Here is a 22,997-nt window from a genome sequence, read left to right on the forward strand (position 1 = left end):
ATGAACTGACTATACTTGTCTTGTTTTTTTTTTTTTTTTTTTTTTTTGGTGTGATAGATTTAATAATGGCCCTAATTCTTTATTCTTCCCTGTAATCATGGTCATTTTTCAGGTTCCTTTGAATAACTCCCCCCACTGTGATTCTGAGTCATAGACATCCAGAGATTTAGTGCATTTTTATTTACTCTCTGTTTCTGCTGTTGACATAGCATATGCTTGGCTGAGTTAGCATGCTGGAAGATGAGACATCCATGGAGCAGAGCAAGGTTTCCCCGGTCACCCTCACTGAATCCTGTCTAGATTGGCTGATGGCCAACCAAACCCAAGATTGGAGGATTCCAGCCAAGATCAGCTGAGTCATCTAACTGACACCTACCTGATTCCAAATATATGAGCAAGGAACGTCTATTATGCCACCAAAGTTTATAGCTATTTATTGTGGCATTATTGTGGCTATAGAGATCTCATTTTTGGATGCATGATCAGATACAGCTTCTTCAAGTACCTTAGAAGATTCTCAGTTTTGTGTTTCTTGGGCTTTTGACCACTTGCTTTGCCTTAGGTATCATCTCACACAGTAACAGATGACCAGCAGGCTTGTATGATTCCTCTGCTTGAGATCAACTAGCCATATGTTCAGAATCTCTGGCTTATACCAACACTTCTGGACTTTAATAACTCCATGCCACAATGACTTAAAAGGGCTAGGTGATGTACTCTGGTAGGTTTGTGAAGTTAACTGTCTGAAAATTTCAAAGGACTAGAAGAACTATGGACTACAGTGCACTAGAAGAAGTGCCAGATAAATTGCTCTTCTTCTGATGGACTGTATAGAGACACTGTTTTTCATCCTGCCTGTCCAGAAGAGTACTATGTGGCTATGCAAGTATACTTGTCACATGACTGGTAGTGTCCCTTCATGGCTTTTCATGAAACAGCAGCAAGTGCTATACAGTAATTTGGCAGTTGGAATTTGCTTCCCATTATTGCTAGCTTCACTTCCTTTCTTCCTCACTCTTACCAGCCTGGATTGTACCTTTAATAAAGTAGTAGATATATTTTCTTTAGGCTCTCTTCTAGGGAAGTCAGATGTTTTAGTCTGGGTTTATTTAGAAAAGCAGCAATGTTACAAATGTTACATGAATAAAGAAGTTTAATAAAGAAATTAAGGTTTACCCCAATATGGGAATTACTGGGGTAATAAAGGTCTGGAAGGCTACAGTAGAAGAGATTTAGAGAAGTAGTGACTAACTAGGTCAGCCCGAGATTCTCAAAGTGCTCATGACTTCATTTGTAGAAACATGTATATCTTAAGCATATCAAGGTCCTCGTTCCTCTGATCTTTCTAGGAGCCCTTTGGTTCATCCTGAAAGTCCCCCTAAATCCCTTCAGAAGTCTTCAAAAGGGTAAATGGCTACACCTTTTATTTGATCTTTTCTTTGAGTCCATATTAATGACAGCTCCTTGGTTTGGTCTTTGTATTAGGCTGTGTTTGATTATCCCATTTTATTTGATAAGAAACAATTTTATTTTCTAGTTCTGCATATCCTAGGTTATATATTTCACTTCAGTTCCACTTGCCTTAATTTTGAGCTTTTCTGTTTCTTATGTTTCTTATTTTGAAAAAATAAACTGACTGTTATTAAGTATAATAGGTAAGGTACCTAAGAGCCTCAAAATACTACCAAATGCCATGAATGCATTAGGTATACTTTTTTGTCTTCCATGTTACCGGAAGCATTAATTAGAGCAAATTTTTATCTCCAAATACTGACAGTTAAAAGACCCTAGTGAGGCCGGGCACAGTGATTCATGCCTGTAATCCCAGTACTTTGAGAGGCTGACGTGGGCAGATCACGAGATCAGGAGTGCAAGACCAGACTGGCCAACATGATGAAACCCCATCTCTGCAAAAAAAAAAAAAAAATATATATATATATATATACACAAAAATTAGCTGAGCATGGTGGCTCGTGCCTGTCATCCCAGATACTTGGGAGGCCAAGGTAGGAGAATTGCTTGAACTGGGACTGGGAGGCGGAGGTTGCAGTGAGCCGAGATTGTGCCACTACACTCCAGCTTGGGCTACAGAGTGAGACTCTTTCTCAAAAAAAAAACAAAAGACCCTAATGAAAAGTTTAGCCAAACACATACTGACCCTACATTGAAAGCCACCAGCCAAAAATCACCACCCATATATAAGAGCCAGACATCACTTGACACTTGGTGAATCCTTCAAATAAAAAAGGGGAAAAGGAAGGGAGAAAATCCAAAGGAAATAGAGAAGAATAATGGCAACGAAAAACAACTATCTTCAAAATAAGAGAGAGTATATTGTATTCACAAAACAAGAATAGGAGAGTGTGAAAAAGAACAAACAATAAAAAAAGAGATCCCAGAAATTTTTAAATAATTGCTGAAATAAAAATTAAATATATGGTATAAATAAAAATTTAAAAAAAAACTTGGTGTTAAGGTTTTACTCTGAGTGATGAGATAGGAAGCCATCAGAGGATTTAAGCAAAGGAGTGACAAGATTTGACTTATATTTTTAAAGGATTATTTTGGCTTCTTTGTGAAAAATAGACTGCAAGAGAGTAAGAAAATAAGATCAATTGCAATGCTATTTCGTAGTCCATTTGAGAGAAAATATTTTCCTGGACGGGGGTTGTGATCATGGGAGAGTGATACAGAATGCCAGGATCCTGCATGTATTTTGAAGGTAGAGCCAGTATTTGCAAATAGGTTAGATACTGTGGTAGACATGAAAATGTGCTGCCTAGATCCCCCTTCCAGGAAGAACTTGCTTATTAGCTGCAGGGAGTGTGGAAAACAGAAATCCTCCAGCTATCAGCACTTCATCTGCAACAACTATAAAGAAAACTTCACCTGAGGTGACTCTCGCCCTAGATCTCAGAGCTGAGCTTAGTGGAGATGGAAGATCTTGCTGTTTCAGCCTCATTTATGACACTGTCAGGCAAAACCTGCCCCAGAGCTCCCTCTATTGCAACTTGATTTCTTCTTCTGCCCAATCCTGCTTTCTCCCCTTCCCCTGCCAGGTGACACTTTCTAATAAACATCTTACACCCCATGTAAGAGAAATTACTCAGCTTTTCTCTTTAGAGGACTCAACCTGTGGTAGTTGTTAGCAGGAGTTATCTGAGCTGCCATTGAGGATCCCATCACGTGTGGCACACAGAACAAATAAAACCCATGGCTCAAAGTGGTAACTTTTATTAGTGGTAAAATGAGATTTAGCCATGGAAGAGAATGTGCCAGTGAGTGCAAAGATCAGGTATTTGAGACGCATGAAGGAAATAGTACATTTAAGAATAACAGAATTGAATGACCAAGTGCCACTAATGTTCTATAGAAAGAGAGCTTCTTTGATTGCATATAAAGCCCATCTAGGATTTAATAGTCCAAGTAGCCAAACTAGTATTTGCCCTTAAGAACAAATACTGGAAGATCAAGCACAGCATGTGAATGGACATACTTGTGTCAGGTATGTGCATGAACTGTAAAGGTCTCTGTATCAACATGCAGTGCTCACCAGAGAGCATTCAGGGTTGAAGAATCACTAAACAATAAAGCAAACTAAACACTTTGTTTAGTTGACATCATCCATCCTGCTTCAGTTATTGACCACCAAGTGCTGGCACAGTGGGCACATGAATGGAGTGTCCACTGAGGAAGGGATGAAGACCAAGCATAGGTTCAGTAACTTGAGTTTCAACTTACCAAGGGTGCCATAGCTCCTGCTGCTGCTGAATGTCCAACCTACCAGGAACAGAGACAATTCTGCATCCCTGATACAGTACCATTCTTCATGATCAAGCTGGTTACATTGGGCCCCTTCATCCTGAATGAACCAACATTTCCTGGTCATAGAAATAGACACAATTTCCAGATATGAGTTTGCTTTTCCTGTTTGCAGAGCCTCAGCCAGTATCACCATTTGAGTTTACTTAGTATTATACTCATCAGCATGCGATCTCACATTATATCACATGTGATCAGAAACCTATTTTATGGAAAAGCAAGTGCAGGAGTGGACCCATATCCACAGGATCCACTAATAATATCACTTTTTTCACCAGCCGGAATCTGTCAGTCTTATAGAACATTGTTACAGCCTGCTGAAGGTACAGCTGAACACCAGTTCATAGGCAATATGCCACAGGGATAGGATGCTGTACTCCAAGATACAGAATATAATTGGATCAATTATCCTTATAGCATGTGCCTCAATATAAACAAGAGATGGATATTGGAAGCTATTTATTCCTAAAAGTAGGTGCAAAGAGGGTGGAAGAAGAGGTTCCTACCCTCCTTACCATCACCTTTAATGGCCCATATGGTACTTTGCACTTCTTCATAACTAGGAACTCTGCAGTGAGAGGTCTTGGTCCCCCAAGGGGACATACTTTTGCCAGGAGATACATCAAAAATCTCACTGAAAAACATAAGCTGCAGCAGCTACCTGGATACTCTAGGTCCCTTGTGTCCAGGGAACAGAAGCTAATAAAAGGAGTCAAGATCACTTGACCCTAATCAACAGGAGGTTGGAATCCTGGTTACACAACATGGGTGGAAGTATTAAGTGTGGTGCCCACGTGATAAACCTAACAAACTGAAACTGTAATGTGTAGGTGTGGCAACCCACCTTCGAAAGGACATGATGGCCTGGAACTCAGGCCTCTCAAGGAATGTGGGTCTGATAAACCACCAGGAGCAGCAGAGGTGGTAGCACAGACTGACAGAAATCTAGAATTGATAGTGGAGGTTGAGAAGATGTGACAACTATTGATGGCATTCCTGAGCCTGACTGAAGCAGCAGGCACTGTAGTTTGGTCTGTCTACTTCCATCTTCTATTGCATTCCCAAACCCCACTGCAGCAGCAAGCACTGTAATTTGTCCCACTAATCTCCATCTTCTAGATTTCCTGGGGGGTCAGGAAAAGAGGTCCCTTAAATTCTTTAGGAGCTGTTCCCTAAATATACAGGGAGACATAGATCTATGTGGAGCAAAGGGTAGATTGTAATCAGCAAAGAGATATGGTGCCCAATTCACTTTCAAGAAAGGACTAACTGCCTAGTTCCAAGGAATAAGGTCAGCAGCCTCCACCTGTCAACTCCCTCAGAGTCTGCTTCAACTGCTGAAGGACACTGTGCTTGAGATTATACCCTTCCCATGTCTGGTGACTGAAGTTCAGCTAAATATAGCTACCAAAGTTACCTTAATGAACACGGGAAGCAAAAAATCTAAGAGGTTAAACAGAGAATTGTGAGAAATAGCATGTCATTTTTGTTTCAGAATATATGACATTTTAGAGTAGCTTGTTATTCAGTAATAGGTAACAGAAAATGGTGTCAGGAGTGCAGTGTTATTACAACAAAAAGTTAAAGCGTGTGATACTGGCTTTAGAACATGTAGCAGGTGACAACTGAAAGAGTGGCAAAGAGATTGTGGAAGCTGGAAATAAGTGTGGTAAGCCTAATAATGTCTCCTTAATGGTGTCCACCTAAACCTGAGAACCTCTGAATATGAATACCTTACATGATAAAAATGACTTTGCATATGTCATTAAGTTAAAACACTTTGAAATGTAGAGATTATCCTATTTTATCTAAATAGGCTCAAAACAAACATTAGTCCTTACAAGTGAAAGATGGATATATAAGAGGATGTCAGAATGATGTGCAGTGAGAAGGACTCAACCTGTATTGGTGGTTTTACAGATGACTGAAAGGAACCACAAGCCCCAAGCAGCCTCTGGAAGCTGGGAAAAGCAAAGAAACAGATTCTCTCCAGAGTGTCCAGAAAGGAATGTGGTTCAGCTAACATCTTGATTTTAGATCAGTGAGATTTTTGTGTTGGACTTGTACAGAACTGTATAAGAATCAATTGTGTTGCTTAAGCACACTATAATACATATGGCAAGGAGCTGCCAGCTAAGCCTTGAAGAATAGTGAACAAACTTTTACTGGAGGATGGGAAAGCAGTAAATACATTATTGAATTATTGAAAGAAATGGAGGGTTGAGTTATGCATTAACAGAATGCTTGGCAATAATTTTGCCTGTCTTAATATGGAAAAGAAAATGAAACTTAATAGCTTGTTGATCTCTTGAGATTTCCAGGTGAATGTTGGAAGTACTGATTAACTTATTACAGCTGCTTCTCATAATGTACAGGAAGACATTTGCTGAGTGAACTAAAGAAGGAACTGTTCAATTTGAAAGCAGAATTTAAAGGAAATTTTCCAACACAGTACTTGTCATTTTTTTAATAGACTTTAGGGTACAGAGTAAGTATATATATGCATGTTAATGAGACAAGAACCGTGGCAGACTATGATAGTTTTCAAAGATGTCCCTCAAACAATTCCTCCTCTTCCTTGGACTCCTCTCTTCAGTGGGTAGAGTTCATTTCTTTTTCCTTTTAATCTGATTGGCTCTCTAACTTGCTTTGACCAATAAAATATGGTAAAAGTAAGGTCTGGCAGTTTTCAATTTCACTCTCCTGAGCCTTCATGTTAGAATTCCGTGATATCCTGCTAGAGATATCCATATTTCTAGGGACTTTATGAGTCCAAAGACACCCCATGGAGAGAAAGGCCACCTAGAGAAGAACTGAGATGCCCCAGTCAATAGCACTGCCTTAGTCTGTTTGGGCTGCTATAACAGAAATGTCATAGATTGAGTCACTTTTTTCTTAAAAAAAAAAAAAAAAGGAGATTGTGGAACCTGAAAATACAGTGTAGTAAGACTGGAGAGAAAGGCCACCTAGGCAAGAGATGAGACACCTCAGTCAATAGCATTGCCTTAGTTGGGGCTACTAGAACATAAAATATCATAGATTGAGTGACTTAACAGAAATTTGTATCTTACATTTCTGAGACTTAAAGTCTAGATGTAAGATCAGGGTGTCAGCATGGTTGAGTGTTTAATGGGGGCTCCCTTCCTAGTTTGCAGACAGCCATCTTCCTGCTATACCCTCGCACGATGGAGAGAGAGAGCACTCTGGCATCTTTATCCTTTTATGAGGGCACCAATCCCATCGTGGAGGGTCTTCAACCTCATGACTTCTTGTAACCACATTACTTTTCAAAGTCCTTATCTGCAAATCCAGCACATTGAGGTTTAGGGCTTCAACATACGAATTTCAGTCCTAGAAAGCACCAAGGCCCCAGCCAAGTTAGAGAGATCTTGAACCTCCTAATTCAGCTTAGCCACAGTCTGCATGCAATCACATAAGTGACCCCAGGTGGCACCATTTGGAGCTGAAGAACCAACAGCCAGTAAAAAGAAATAAGAGATTTTAAAACTGTCCATTTAGGTAATTAAGTTTTGGGGTGATTTATTGCATAGCAATTGATAACTGATACCACAGTCTCTTTGTAAAAGAGGGGATAAGAAAAAAACCTGTGAAGCAAAGACCTGCAGAAGGTTGGGGGCCTATGTACCTCTATTTTTTTTTTAAAGTGCCATGTTTCTTTCAGTTCATGCTGGTGGGATCTTCAGCAATGCGATTTTCTTTAAAACTCTGTGAGCCTTTATATCAGATTAGTTCACCCCATAAGAAAAAAAAAAAAAGCTACTTCTATAAATATTGAAACATTCCTTTTTTACCTTGGGCTGAGAATCAGGGTGCTATAGAAAATTCCCGTAAGATTCTCTTGCCTACAGGGGTGATGAAGTATTGCTTGAAGTGATTCTAAAGTCTTCACAAAGGATCTTACAACAGCCTTTGATTTTATTATTACTCTGCGACCATGTTTTACTGTTGGCATCTTCGGCTTTTGTCATCTTTGCCCTGAGATCATTTATGAAGAGGAAATACTTTGCTGGCTGGTGAAGTTGGGAATAGAAAACAGCAGAGAATACTTTAAAGAGTATTCTAAATATGCACTAAGTTTACAGGAAGATATGCCATCTACATATTTTAACTTCCTCTCGGCCAAGTATAAAAATCTTTGAAAAATTAATACTACATTTTAGTATGAATATAAGTTAAACTTGGAGGTGATATCTATTTTGTGATTAAATGTATTATAAACATTTAATGAAATACAGTACAGTCGTAACAAGCAGGCATGAATATTTAATGAGCAATGTTAATTTCTGAAGCAGAAAAAAAGATGAATAAAAATTCTGATTTTACTTTTAAAAGTGAAATCTAATTATTAGCTCAAGAAATGCTTTATGTTTGTTCTCTGTGAAAATGTTGATTGCACCTGGTTCTCTACTGCAAATTAAATAAAAATTCAAACATTTATAAAATAATATTTATTTGCCCTTGAACACTAAGACCTTAATGTGTATAATTTTATTAACAACAACTTTTAAAAACAAGCATATATATTTGGCAGTGCTGCAAATAGAATCTAAATTATTGAATCAATTTTTCTAATTGATGATTTTTTTTAATTGAGCATATATTTTGAAATTTTATAACCACCCTGATTCTGAAGAATAAATTCTTTTATTGCCTTCAAGGATCCTTAGTTCTAAGTAAAATGGATTCTAAAACCAAAATTAAAGCAAATCTAGATTGCTTATATTCTGAGAGATTACCTCATTTTCTTATTTATTATAGATGTTTTTTCACAGTTACAGTGATATATATTCCTGTCTGTTTTTGTATTATTAAATATTTGCTATTGTAACATTTTTTTCCCTTCCAGTTTCTCAAGCAAATATTTCACATATGTTTTAGGCAACCCTAGAGAAATCTTTAATACTTTAATGCACAATGCGTTCGCTTTTCATGCATTTTGTCCAGAGGGAAGAAAGGAGGAAGGAAGGAAAGGAAGAAGGGAAGAAAAGAAGGGAGGGAGGAGGAAGGCAGGGAAATGGGAGGGAGGGAGGAGGCAAGAAGGGAAGGAAGCAGGGAGGGAGATAAAAGGGAATGAAAGAAGGGAGGGATGGAGTGAGAAATGGCAGAAGGGAGGAAAGAATGGATGGATGGAGGGAGGGAGGGAAAGGAAGGAGGGAAGGAGAGAAGCAGCAAATACACTGGATGAACCAAGTGGCCTAATATTTTGTAATCTTAGGGGATATAATTTCTTTTTTTTTTTTCTTCCAAGACACATTTCCCTGAAAACATAAAAAATAGAAGTTTTGGTTATTTTTGGAAACTATTTTTGAAAGTTAAAAATGTTTTCCAAATTTAAGATTAGGCACCTCAGTATATTTGAACAACGGGAATTAAGACTCTATTTCAAAAGTAAATTAAGATAAAATTAATGCACAGAGATATTTAAAACTGGAACATGGTATCTTCAGAAATCTAAGCTATCCTCCTGGAGGAAAGGACCATGTGGCAAGTCCCTGGAGACACTACAAGGAAAGAAAGGCCGAAAAGGAAAGAAAAGGAATAACTGAAGAATTCCAGTTATTAACACCAAGGAAAGAAAGGGAATAACTACATACCCCAGTCATTAACACCAAGGCCCCAGCCAAGTAAGAGAAGCCTTCATGAACTTTCACATTCAGCTTAACCAACAGGTGAACTCAGCCGTAAGAGCAACCCCAGCTAACATCACTTGAAGCAGCTATCGAAAATAGTTAAACTGAATAACACATAAGTACTATATCAAGAAACCAGGTAGCTGACTGATTTTTTTCATTATCTAGTCATTAATTCTATTATATGCTGTCAGTTTGTCGCATATGGCCTTTACTGTATTGTGGTTCACTTCTGTACCTTAATTTGCTGAGAGTTTTGTTATGAAAGGATGTTGAATTTTGTCAAATGTATTTTCTGCATCTGTTGAGATGATTATATGTTTTTTGTCTTTCATTCTGCTAATGTGGTATATCACATTTATAGATTTGCATATGTTGAACCATCCTTGTATCCCTGGGATAAATTCCACTTGGTCATGGTAAATGACCTTTTAGTTGAATTTGGTTTGCTAGTACTTTGTTGGGGATTTTTGCATTTGTGTTCATCAGGGATATTAGCCTGTAGTTTCTTTTTTTCTTGTAGTGTTCTTGTCTGGCTTTGGAATTACTCACTCTTCAAATTTTTGAAGAGTTTGAGGACTGATATTACTTCTTCTTTTAATATTTGGCAGAATTTAGCAGTGAAGCCATCAGGTCCTCAGCTTTTCCTTGATAGGTGACTTTTTAATTACTGATTCAATCTCCTCATGTGTTACTGGTCTGTTCAGATTTTCTATTTCTTCATGATTCAGTCTTGGAAGGTTGTATGTATCCAGGAATTTATCCATTTCTTCTAGATAATTCAGATCATTGCATATAGTTGTTCATGATAGTCTTCTTGTATGATCCTTTGTGTTTCTGTAGAATCAGTTGTAATGTCTCTCATTTCTGATTATTTGAGTCTTCTCCCTTTTTTTTCTTAATTGAGCTAAAGGTTTGTCCATTTTCTTAATCTTTATAAAAACCTACTTTTGGTTTCATTGATCCTCTTTATTATTTTTATAGTCCACATTTTATTTATTTCTGCTTTGATTTTTATTATTTCCTTCATTCTGCTAACTTTGGGCTTTGTTCATATTTCTCTAGTACTTAAGGTGTAACTTTAGGTTGTTTATTTCAGATCTAGCTTCTTTTTCGTGTAGGTGTTTATTGATTTAAACTTCCATCTTAGAAATGCTTCTCTGTATCCTTATTTCTAGTAAAATTTTCCAATCCATGCTGGAATAATGGCAAACTACATTTTCTTCTGATCTAGGCAAAGAGTGCAATCAATGTTTATATTACGTTTTTCAATAAACCTTTTGTACTCCTATCAGTCTTCTGATTATAAATCATTGCCCAATTAAGTATTTTGGTAGATATAAAAATTTTTGCTTTGACTACAATTTTAATACATGAAGTAATGGTTCTCTCTATGTCAGAAGATGAGCCAGTTATATATTTAAAAGTTTTTTAAACCTCTTATTTTATTTTTTTAAAATTTATATATTTATGATTGTGCATAGTGGTTCACACCTGTAATTCCAGCATTATGGGAGGCCAAGGTGGGCAGATCACTTGAGGCCAGGAGTTCGAGACCAGCCTGGCCAACATAGAAACCCTCTAATAAAAACACAAAAATTAGCCAGGTATTGTGGTGCATGTCTGTAATTCCAGCTACTCAGGAGTCTGAGGCACGAGAATCACTTGAACTTGGGAGATGGAGGTTGCAGTGAGCCAAGATTACACCACTGCACTCCAGGCTGGGCAACAGAGTGAGACTCTGTCTAAAAAAAAAAAAGAAAGAAAGAAAAGAAAAGAAAACAATATATTTAGAGCCCCTTTTTAATGTTTGAATAGTTAGATTAAAAATAGTTTTATTACTGAATGCTTTAAAATGAAGGATTTTTTCCCTTTTGGTGTCTTAAAAAAACTTTCCCACTTTGCCCACTAATACAGAACATGTGCTCCAGCTATTAAAAAAAACTACAGTTTATGAATATAACAATGGAACAAACTAAAATTAATTACCAGTAACTATTATGTATTGACTTCATCAAAGAGGTATCTTTTCTAACTGGATACCTTTTCTACTTGTCTATTATTTTCATTCTAAAATGAGGGTTGGAAATAGATATATAATACTAATTTGGGGCAACCAAGTTACTAATTTGGAGACTGCCATTTTCAGAAATGTTAGTCTTGAGATTTGTCCCTTTTCATTTGTGTTGAAAGGTTATTAAGTTCAGTGTAATTAAGGTCACTAAGATTATGCAGATATAATATAAATTTTAATTTTTAATGATAAATGTTAACCCGTGTACAGAGCACATAACATGACAGAGGTACATGAAGCTAACATTTTAGTAGAGGTTTATCTTATAAGAAGGATACAACACTGATTTCAATACCACAGATAAAGGGAAATCAATAAAAATTAAGGTAGATCATTCGATATAATGTTTTAAGCCTGTTTGACTGCTTCTAACTATATATATACTGCTGTTGTCCATGAATAATTGTTATACTGTCAAGGGTATTAAACCATGTTAATAATACCCAGAAGAACATATCTTGAAATGTAAATGTACTGAAAAACAAAAATAGAATACATTTGAAAGTTCAATTGCATACTTAACTCATTCAATAAATATTTATTGAGCATCCACTACATGTCAGATACCATGCTTGTGATTGTTTCTAAAATTTTTTTTATTTCCAAATGTTCATTGCTAGTACAGATACTCCTCCACTTAACTATAGTTACTTCCTGATGAACGCACTGTAAATTGAAAGTATCATAAGTCGAAAGTACACATAATACACAACCTACGAAACATCATATCTTAGTCTAGCCTACCTTGAATGTGCTCAGAATACTTACATTAGTCTATAGTTGGACAAAATCATCTGGCAACACAGTACACTGTAGAGTATCAGGTGTTTATCCTGCCGATCCCCTGGCTGACTGGGAGCTGTGGCTTACTGCCACTGTCTAGCATCATAAGTGAGCATCTTACAGCATATCTAGCCTGGGATAAGATCAAAATCCGAAGTTCAATGTACAGTTTCTACTGAATGCTATCACTGTTGCACTATTGGGAACTTGAAAAATTACGAGTCAAACTATTGTAAGCTAGGTACCATCTCTTTATAAAATGTGATTTACTTTATAAAGTGACGTTGTATTCTGTGAATTTGCTAAACTCACTTATTTGTTCTGTGAACTTTTTTGATAAATTTCTTGGGATTTTCTATGTAGACATTGGCATAATCTCTGAATAGACATCATTTTATTTTTTTCCCCTTCAGTAAGTATGCATTTTATATCTTTTTCTTGACCAATTGAATTGGCCAGAACTTGAATGTCGGATAGATGTATGAGAGCAGACATCTTTTCCTTTTTCTCAGTCTTTGAGGGAAGAAATTTAAACCTTCACCATTAAGTATGCTAGGTTTAAATTGTATGTACATGTTGATTTGCATATGTTTATATGCTACCCATTATGGGTTTAGGAAAGTTCCTTTGTGTTCCTGGTTTGCTGAGAGGCTTCTGAAAAATATACAATGAATGGAATATGAACTTTATCTTTTTTTTCCTGCATATATGTGGTTTTTCTTCTTTAGAATGTTTATATGGTAAAATACATTTTCTCTAATTGTATTTTCTGGTTTTAGACCAAACTGGCATCCCTGGGATAGACTTTGCTTAGTTATTTATTATCATTTTTATGTTTTGCATTTGATTTAATAATACTTTGTTGAGAATTTTTGTATTTCTGTTTGTGAGGTATATTGGGCCATAGTTTTCTTGTGCTGTGTTTCTGTACTTGTAGTATCAGGGTAATGCTACCCTCCTAAAATAAGTTGGGAAGTGTCATCTCTGGTTTTCTGGAAGACTTGCAAATTTTGTATTTGCAGATTTTTATTCTTTCTTTCCTAAATGTTTGGTAGAATTAACCAGGGAAACCATCAGAGCCTGGACTTTTTTTATTTTTGGAAGCTATATATTTAAAATTCATTTTTTAAAAATAGATATAGAAAACTTTAGGTTAACTTTTTTCTTGAGTGAGTTTGACAGTTTGTCTCTTTCAAGAATTGGTTCATTTCAACCAAAGACAAAAACCACATGATTATCTCAATAGAGGCAGAGAAGGCCTTTGACAAAATTCAACAGCCCTTTATGCTAAAAACTCTCAATAAACTAGGTATTAATGGAACATATCTCAAATAATAAAAGCTATTTACAACATACCAACAGCCAGTATCATACTGAATGGGCAAAAACTGGAATCTGGCACTAGACAAGGATGCCCTCTCTTACCACTCCTACTCAATTTATTGAAGTTCTAGCCAGAGCAATCACGCAAGAAAAAGAAATAAAGGGTATTCAATTAGGAAAGGAGGAAGTAAGTCAAACTGCCTCTATTTGTACACGATATGATTGTATAATATTTAGAAGACCCCATCCTCTCAGCCCAAACTCTCCTCAAACTAATAAGCAACTTCAGAAAGTCTCAGGACACAAATTCAAAGTGCAAAAATCACAAGCATTCCTATACACCAATAACAGACTTAAAGACAGCCAAATCAAGAATGAACTGCCATTCACAATTGCTACAAAGAGAATAAAATACCTAGGAATACAACTAACAAAGAATGTAAAGGACCTCTTCAAGGAGAACTACAAACCACTGCTCAATGAAATAAGAGAGTACACAAAGAGATGGAGAAACAGTCCATGCTTATGGTTAGGAAGAATGAATTTCGTGAAAATGGCCATACTGCCCAAAGTAATTTACAGACTATCCCCATCAAGCTACCAGTGGCCTTCTTCACAGAACTGGAAAAAAACACCTTAAACTTGATATGGAACCAAAAGAGAGCCCGCATAGCCAAGACAATTCTGAGCAAAAAGAACAAAGCTGGAAGCATCACACTACCTGACTTCAAATTATACTGCAAGTCTATAGTAATCCAAACAGCATGGTACTGGTACCAAAACAGAGATATAGACCAATGGAACAGAAGAGAGGTCTCAGAGGCAATGCCACACATCTACAACCATCTGATCTTTGACAAACCTGACAAAAACAAGCAAAGGGGAAAGAATTCCCTGTTTAACAAATGGTATTGGGAAAACTGGCTAGCCATGTGCAGAAAGCAGAAACTGGATTCCTTCCTGACACTTTACACTAAAATTAACTCCAGATGGATTAAAGACTTAAACATAAGACCTAACACCATAAAAACTCTAGAAGAAAATCTAGGCAAAACCATTCAGGACACAGGCATAGGCAAGGACTTCATTACAGAAACACCAAAAGCATTCGCAACAAAAGCCAAAATAGACAAATGGGACCTAATCAAACTCCACAGCTTCTGCACAGCAAAAGAAACAGTCATTAGAGTGAATCGGCAATGAATAGAATGGGAAAAAATTTTTGCAATCTACCCATCTGACAAAGAGCTAATATCCAGAATCTACAAAGAACTAAAACAGATTTACAAGAAAAAAACAAACAAGCCCATTCAAAAGTGGGCAAAGGATATGAACAGACACTTTACAAAAGAAGACATACATGAGGCCAACAAACATATGAAAAAATGCTCATCATCACTGGTCATTAGAGAAATCCAAATCAAAACTACATTGAGATACCATCTCACACCACTTAGAATGGTGATCATTAAAAAATCTGGAGACAACAGATGCTGGAGAGGATGTGGAGAAATAGGAACACTTTTATACTGTCGATGGGAGTGTAGATTATTTCAACCATTGTGTAAGACAGTGTGGCAATTCCTCAAGGACCTAGAAATAGAAATTCCATTTGACCCAGCAATCCCATTACTGGGTATATACCCAAAAGATTATAAATTGTTCTATTATAAAGACACATGCACATGAATGTTCATTGCAGTACTGTTTACAACAGCAAAGACTTGGAACCAACCCAAATGCCCATTGATGATAGACTGGACAGGGAAAATATGGTACATATACACCATGGAATACTATACAGCCATCAAAAATGATGAGTTCGTATCCTTTGTAGGGACATGGATGTACCTGGAAACCATCATTCCTGGCAAACTGACACAAGAACAGAAAATCAAACACTGCGTGTTCTCACTCATAGGCAGGTGTTGAACAATGAGAACCCATGGACACAGGGAGGGGAGCATCACACACTGGGTTCTCTTGGGAACTAGGAGAGGGATAATATGGGGAGAAATGCTAGATATAGGTGATGGGGAGGAAGGCAGCAAACCACATTGCCATGTATGTACCTATGCAACAATCTTTCATGTTCTTCACATGTACCCCAAAACCTAAAATGCAATAAAATATATATATTTTTAAAAAAGAATTGGTTCATTTCATCTAACCTTTGGAATTTATAAGCAGTGATGGTAGGATTCCCGTCTTCTACCTTCAATGCCTATAAGGCATATCATTTTCTATATTTTCTTGATAAAGCTAAATAGAGATTTATCAATTTTATTGATCATTTCAATGAACAAGCTTTTTGTTTCCTTTGCTTTTTATCAATTGTATTGATTTATTCTGTTTAATCTTTCCTTTTCTGCTCGATTCACATTTAATTAGCTTTTCTTCCTCCTGTTTAAACAATGAAACTTAGATTATTGATTTGAGTTTTTTCTGCTTTTTCAACATAAACATTCAATACTATAAACTTCCTTCTAAGCATTGCTGAGAAGGACATAGCTGTAGCTGCATCCCACAAATTTCGATATGTTGTATTTTCATTTTCAATCAGTTCACAATAATTTCCAATTACATTTGAAACTTACCCTTTGACCCATGGGTTATTTAGAAGTGTGCCATTTAATTTCTAAGTATTTGGAGATTTTCCGTAATTTTTGTTATTGATTTCTAATTTAATACCTATTTGATTAGAGAATATACTTTATGCTATTTCCATTATTTTTAATTTGTCATGATTTGTGTTATAGTCCATGATATTATCTATATTCATGAATATCCATATTCAATTGAAAAAAAATGTTTGGAGTTTGCTTTAAGTATCAGTTAGGTCAACTTGGTTGATAGTTAGTCGAGTGTTCTAGAATCAATGGGAAAGACAGGTTGCAGCAGGATTACTCTTGGCCAACAGAAGTTTAAGTTAGATTTTGAACTCAGATTTTTCTGCGTATATAGTTGATATTCTTTCCATTATGCTACAATAAAACATGAAAAACTCTTAAAATGTCTAAAATCTCTAGGTATTGTGCAGCAAACATAATTCTTGATCCTAAATTTACCTTTATGCTGCAAATTTTATTTTTTGCTTAAAGAGGAAAATCAAAACCTATTTAGGAAATGTACAAGTTTTCTTGTTCTTTGCAAACAGACATTAAATATTTTGTTTCATTTCTCATTGCAAACAGGCTTTAAATATGTTTCTTAGTATACCCAATTTTCAAAGGCAAGTCCTTCTATCTCTTTTAAAAGTGAATCATTTTGGAGTGAAAGGGCTACTTTCCTTTAACTATAGAGGGAAAGACTGGGGCATAATGAGGAAAAAAGTATCTTACACCACTGCATTAAGTATCAAATTTGAGCTTTCCTTCACTTTTCACTCACACTCTTCCCTGTTTCCTTCTATTCCATATGAGTTAGAGGAGTAGATTAGAGCAGTGTTTTCCAGTCTTAAGAAGAAAAAAACCACCCACATTCTCTGTTGACAAATGCAAGTATCCCACACTCTACTTCTGTTACATTTAAATTTTATAAGTAAATAAAACATTTTTTTACTTAAAGGTTTTAAATAGTCATTTTCATTTTTTTTCAAATTTCTTATATCCCATTCTGCTGAATTTCATATATACTCCCTAATGGTGACATCCCATATTGGAAGAGCAAGTCATTTCTCCTTCCAGATTCATCCAGACCTACTCATCTGGGGATCCTTTGGCAGTCTTCTTCTTGTCCTCAGTCTTTTCACCTTAAATTGTCACACTGTGGCTCATGTGTATATTCAGAAATGGAGCAGGCTCCATCATCCTAGTTGACCTTCTCCTTTTCCCCTGTAAACCCATGCCTTCCAGAAGGGAGCAGACCACAAAACCAGCTAATACATGCAGAAGTGTGCAAAGGAATCATCTATGTACAACTCATGAGGACACTAGTAACAGGTCAGGGTTGATTGGTCAAGGGCTAAGGCCTAGCAAGTTCTCCAGGGAATGTTAAGTATCCAGGTCACTAATAATGAAAAACCTCCTTTACTGTTTATTGTGGTAGCGAAACCATATTTGGCTCTGCTACCATTTCTGTCATCATTTAATCAGAGCCAGTAAAGAGGCTATCAGACATACTTATTCTTTAATAGGTACCTTCTCCACAGTATTTATAATAATGGAAAATGAAATCGTATTTTGATGAGTCATATTAACCTCTCACTTTTTCACAAGTTGGTTTTGGAGCTTGGGCATATTGGCTATGGGATCATGCCATATATTTTTAAGGATCTGTCCTAAAATTTCTATAGTATTACATAAAATATAAGAAAAGGATAGAGAGGTATGGAAGAAAGGCAGTGATTAAAATAAAAGAGAGAGAGGTGAGCAAGAGAATGGGTGAGGGTGAGAATGAGTGTGTACATGAGACTAAAGACTTGGTATATTCGAAGCCTGAAAACAACATTGTTTTTTAATCCATCCTCTTGCCTTCTTTACTATCCTCCTTTAATTGAGCTTCTGCTCCTATGCCAGTGTCAGTACTTAAACTGCAAATGTAACTGTCTTGGTCCTTTGCTTAAAACATTTTAGGGGATGAAGTCTCTCCGTCATCTGATTCCAAACTTATGCTTTAGCCTCACCAGCTGCTAAACTTTCACCTTTGGTTTAGACAATTTTCATTTCTTTTAAGTTTCTGAAGAACACTAGGCCATGTCATTCCTCTGTGCCTCTATATTTTTTATTCCTTCTGCTTGTCACATGTGATTCTCTTCTCTGTTCTCCTCAAAGCCTTTTTCACCTTAACTTTCACACTGTAGCTCATGTGTATGTTCAGAAATGGAGCAGGCTCCATCATCATAAATGGCCCTCTCCTTTTCCCCTGTAAACCCGTGCCTTCCAGAAGGGAGCAGTCCACAAAGCCAGCTAACCCATTTTGCAACACCTCCTCTGTGATGTCTTCCCTGACCATGCATTCATTGAGAGTTAGTAACTTGTTCTTCCATATGACATTGTGTATAGTATTTTCATTATAATAAGCTATTGTTATATGGTTATTTTTGGTTTTGCATTTGTTTTCTCACTGGTCTGTGAACTCCTTGTGAGCTAGGTCAATGTCTTCTTCTCTTTCTGTCATATGTATCTAACATTGTGCCTGGTACAGTATAGGCTCTTAGAGAATGTTGTTTGATCTAAATTGAACAGCTTATATAACAAGAAGTCACCAGTCTTTCACTTTGTAGATTCTTATGTCGAATACACTGCTGTGTTGTCACTATTATGGTATATAATGTTCCTGCTCTAGGAGAGAAAAAATATTTTTAGGCAGATAGCTGGATCAAGCAATCATCTTTTTTCATTTGAATAAGGCTACCCCACAGCAAAATGTAATAAACAATACTTTTACATCAATCTTTTATATTTAGGGGAGAAGAGGATTTGCAATCTTTTTTCATGAGCTAGTTAGAAACACTAAGCCCCTATGCAATGTACTTCTGAAAATAATATCCAAAGGAACAGCAGTTCAAGACTAAACTACTAAATCCAAATGTGGCTAGATTCCATCTTTATTTTGGAAACAGCCACAGATGTGGCCAGCCCAGCAGACTATGGAATGCAGATGAGGATTTGATATGGGGACAGGAAAGGTTTTCTGCCCTGAGGCAGTTGGTGCATAGACCCTGCCCCTGCCTCCTGTTCCCAGCCCCCATCACTATCCAGGAAATATATCGGTGATCTTGGCAAGATCTGGCACTTGGATTCTGTACTGTTGGGAATATCATGGTAAGGGGCCTCAAAATAAAATCTAAGATGACAATATTATACTGTACATGTCAAACTCTCACCAGGTATGGACAAATATCAAGTAGGCCACAGAGAATGCTTCAAAAAATTTCTATAAATTATATTTTGCAATTTATTCAAGGCAAAAGAAACAATAGTTCTAATATAATTAAACCCTTCCTTTTCCAAAAATATTACAGTACGAGATTATATGCCTGCTGGAAATGACACAATAGTCTTAACCAGCAATATATTATGGAGAAGATAATTTCCAGTTCTTTCTACTGCATCTGCCCCTGTACTCTACCCACTTTTCCCCCATTTTTTATTAATTCATCAGGAAGCACATTTCACAAAAAATGAATATCTGATCTATAGCAGTTTAAGAGTTATTAGCATCTGCATGGATGTAGCATATCTGTCCTGTTAAAGGGCTACTAGGAAAACTAATTATGGCTGTGGAAGTCAGGATACTGGTAACCTTTAAGTGGAAGGATTGAAAGGAGGCACAAGGGGGGTTTCTGGGGTGCTGCTCATGCTCTATTTCTTGATCTCGGTGCTAGTTACATGAACGTGTTCAAGTTGTGAAAAAAAATTGAGCTATATACCCTTATGATTTATATTTTTTTCTGTATATATGATAACTTCAATAAAAATAAACAATAATTATAATGATTATGATAATCCAAGTATCAGCCTTGTGTTGGTCCAAAACATGAGTTTATCTCTTCAGCTAGATATCAGTTTGTAGTCCTCACAAAGACTATAAAGACCAGTAAGTCTATGTCTAGACTATAAAGTTAGTACAGGAATGTGGAATATACCTTTTAGGAAGAGGTTGTTCGTTTACTTTGAGAACAGGAGGCCCGGAAACCAGCTGAAGAGGCCTGTTTCTTGTGAGTAGGAAGGCTGGAAAGTTTCTTTTCAGCTCTTGTTACCTACTGCCCAGTTCTTCTTCAGTCATCTTCACTTTATAGAACAACCCTCTGGGAAAATAAGAGCAGATATAATCAACCTAACTTTTAAAAAGAGGAGATGGAGGCACATAATTTTTTTTAACTTTTAAGTTCAGGGGTACAAGTGCAGGTTTGTTACATAGGTAAACTTGTATCGTGGGGGTTTGTTGCACAGATTATTTCATTACCCAGGTATTAGGCCTAGTTCCCATTAGTTATTTTTTTCTGATCCTCTCCCTCCTCCTACCCTCTCCCACCAGTAGATGCCAATATATGTTGTTCTCCTCCATGTTTCCATGTGTTCTCATCATTTAGCTCTCAGTTGTAAGTGAGAACATGCAGTATTTGGTTTTCTGTTCCTATGTTAGTTTGCTAAGGCTAATAGCCTCCAGCTCCATCCATGTCTCTGCAAAGGACATGAGCTCATTCTTTTTTTATGACTGTATAATATTCCGTGGTGTATATTTACCACATTTTCTTTCTCCAGTCTATCATTGATGGGCATTTAGATTGCTATTGTGAAGAGTGCTGCAATGAACATATGCATGCATGTGTCTTTATGGTAAAACAATTTATATTCCTTTGGGTATACACCCAGTAATGGGATTCTGGGTCAAATCGTAGTTCTGCTTTAGTTCTTTGAGGAATTGCCACACCGTCTTCCACAATGGCTGAACTAATTTGTACCCCCACCAACAGTGTATAAGTGTTCCTCTTCCCCCACAAGCTTGAGGCATATAATTATTAATAATCTGTTCAAACTAATAAAGTCAGTGGTGATGCTAGGATTAGGACCCAGATCTGTTGGTTCCTGATGTATTATATTTCTCAGCTTTCCTCAAATAGCAGACAAAATTAGCAGGTCTGTGAGAGGAATTTTTGGTGAAAGAGGATGGTGGAGTTTTCTGAGGTACCCCCACTGTGAGAATTCAGCAGCGGCTTCCCAAAGGGAAGCTACAGAGTAGGAAGATCTGTGGGAGCAGTCTGCTCTGGGTATAGACAATTGGAGGGTGCATTTTCTGTAGAGAATTTGATAACAGTAATAAAGCCAACTAAAAGTTGTTGTCAGCTTTTTTATTATCACCATGTGCCTGAAAATCCTGAGCAGCCCTTCCTGCAGATATTCCTGCGAACTGGACCTGAGAGTAGTGATGAGGAGTACAACTGACTTTTTCCCTACACCCACCCCTTTGCCACATTTTGACATTAAAACTCTTGTAGTTGTAGGACATGACATTGCCAATGCACTGAGAGGCAAGAACTGTTTGTCTCTAGGGCCAGAGGGATAAGGCACTTGTTTGAAGGTGTTATAAGTAGACACTCCAATTGGTTCTAGGTCTGCATCTTTCTCATGAACACATTTTCAGCATCTGTTCATAGAACTGGAGTCTACAGACCTTGAGCAGATAATTGAGAACACAGACTTCAGATGCATAGTTTGGCTCAGAGGCCTTCATGGAGGTGGCATTTTCACTTGGCTAACCTTTCAAGACCACAGTCTTTCCAAGGTGCTTGCTGCCAACCTACCTTGGTTAGTTGAATCAACTTCACCTTTTCTCCTCTGATATTGATCCTCTCTCACTTTCACTAAACTTCACTTTCTGAAGTTCTACCTTTTAAAAGGAAGAGAATTTTGTTATTCTTAACTTTCTTTCCTAATAGCTTCATACTTCTTTGATCCCAGCCCAGAACACCATAGTTGATTACAGAGATATTTTCTGCAAGGAACCCCATCTGGATTTACCTACACCAAGCTGAAATGCTTGAGTACCATCCAAAAGGGAAGAAAAAATGTGTCCTGTAGTATCGAAAATGCTGGAATGGAGATATAAAGTAGTATGTAGTCAGTGAGAGCATGTTTTATATCTATGACAGAATATTCTGACAGAAGCTCAGACTAAAATCAAACAAAATTAAACAACAGTATGTCCAGCACTCAGCTTTGTAAAAATGCCAGACTATAAACACATTTAATTTATTTTTCAGGATAACACACCAACCTAAGACAATTTAGTCCACAAGAAGATTCCACAAACAATGCATCAACCATCTCCCAAAATATACATATTTACTTTTGATTCCTCAGAGGAGGCCATGGAAATAAAAATGGAGGCGAATGACAAGTTATTTTGGATCCTGATAATCACTGAACTATTGATAATGGGAATAAAATAAATAAAAATAAAATAAATTTCGGGGAATTTACTGGCTACTCAGTGTTATACTCATTCATATTAGAGACTGTTAAATTCTTAAGGAATCATTTATGAAAAAATAGAGGGATTCTACTTGAACTTCTTGAGATATAGAAACCCTAACAGAGGCTTAGTATTTAAAAGAAAACCTAACAGAAAAGTTTGTACCTGGATAGTCCTGTAGTACACCAATTAATTAGAAGAAATACGTTCCAGGGAAGCATTTCATTTCTGCAATCCTGTAACACTCCCCCTAAGATAATGAACAGGTACCAAGTGATCAGTGACCCTGAAGATTGGTTCCACTCACTCTTTGTGGTTCAAAAAAACCACATCCAGTTTACCATTTGGTTTTAGCCTCTTGTGCACATAGTGCTTGAGGGTTTTTGTTGTTTCTTTTTGATATATCATATGATTTTATTCTAAGG

At 36.8% G+C, this 22,997-nt stretch overlaps 1 protein-coding gene across 8 annotated transcripts in view; it reads left to right on the top strand.

Annotated features, from left to right (window-relative positions):
* Window positions 1-22,524, top strand: part of DTWD1 (DTW motif tRNA-uridine aminocarboxypropyltransferase 1) — a 42,965-nt gene extending 20,441 nt beyond the window's left edge. For 5 of the 8 annotated variants that reach the window (XM_078334227.1, XM_078334222.1, XM_078334223.1 and 2 more), the window contains one exon: window positions 210-8,285. The gene's annotated coding sequence lies outside the window, so the exon portion shown is untranslated. Of the gene's footprint in view, window positions 1-209; window positions 8,286-22,360 lie in introns of those variants that run through there. The other 3 variants (XM_078334225.1, XM_078334220.1, XM_078334221.1) reach the window with 2 other exon arrangements.
* The last annotated feature ends 473 nt before the right edge of the window (window positions 22,525-22,997 follow it).

The sequence above is a fragment of the Callithrix jacchus genome, chromosome 8, assembly GCF_049354715.1.
Source record: "Callithrix jacchus isolate 240 chromosome 8, calJac240_pri, whole genome shotgun sequence".
In the NCBI taxonomy this organism is placed as follows: Eukaryota; Metazoa; Chordata; class Mammalia; order Primates; family Cebidae; genus Callithrix; species Callithrix jacchus.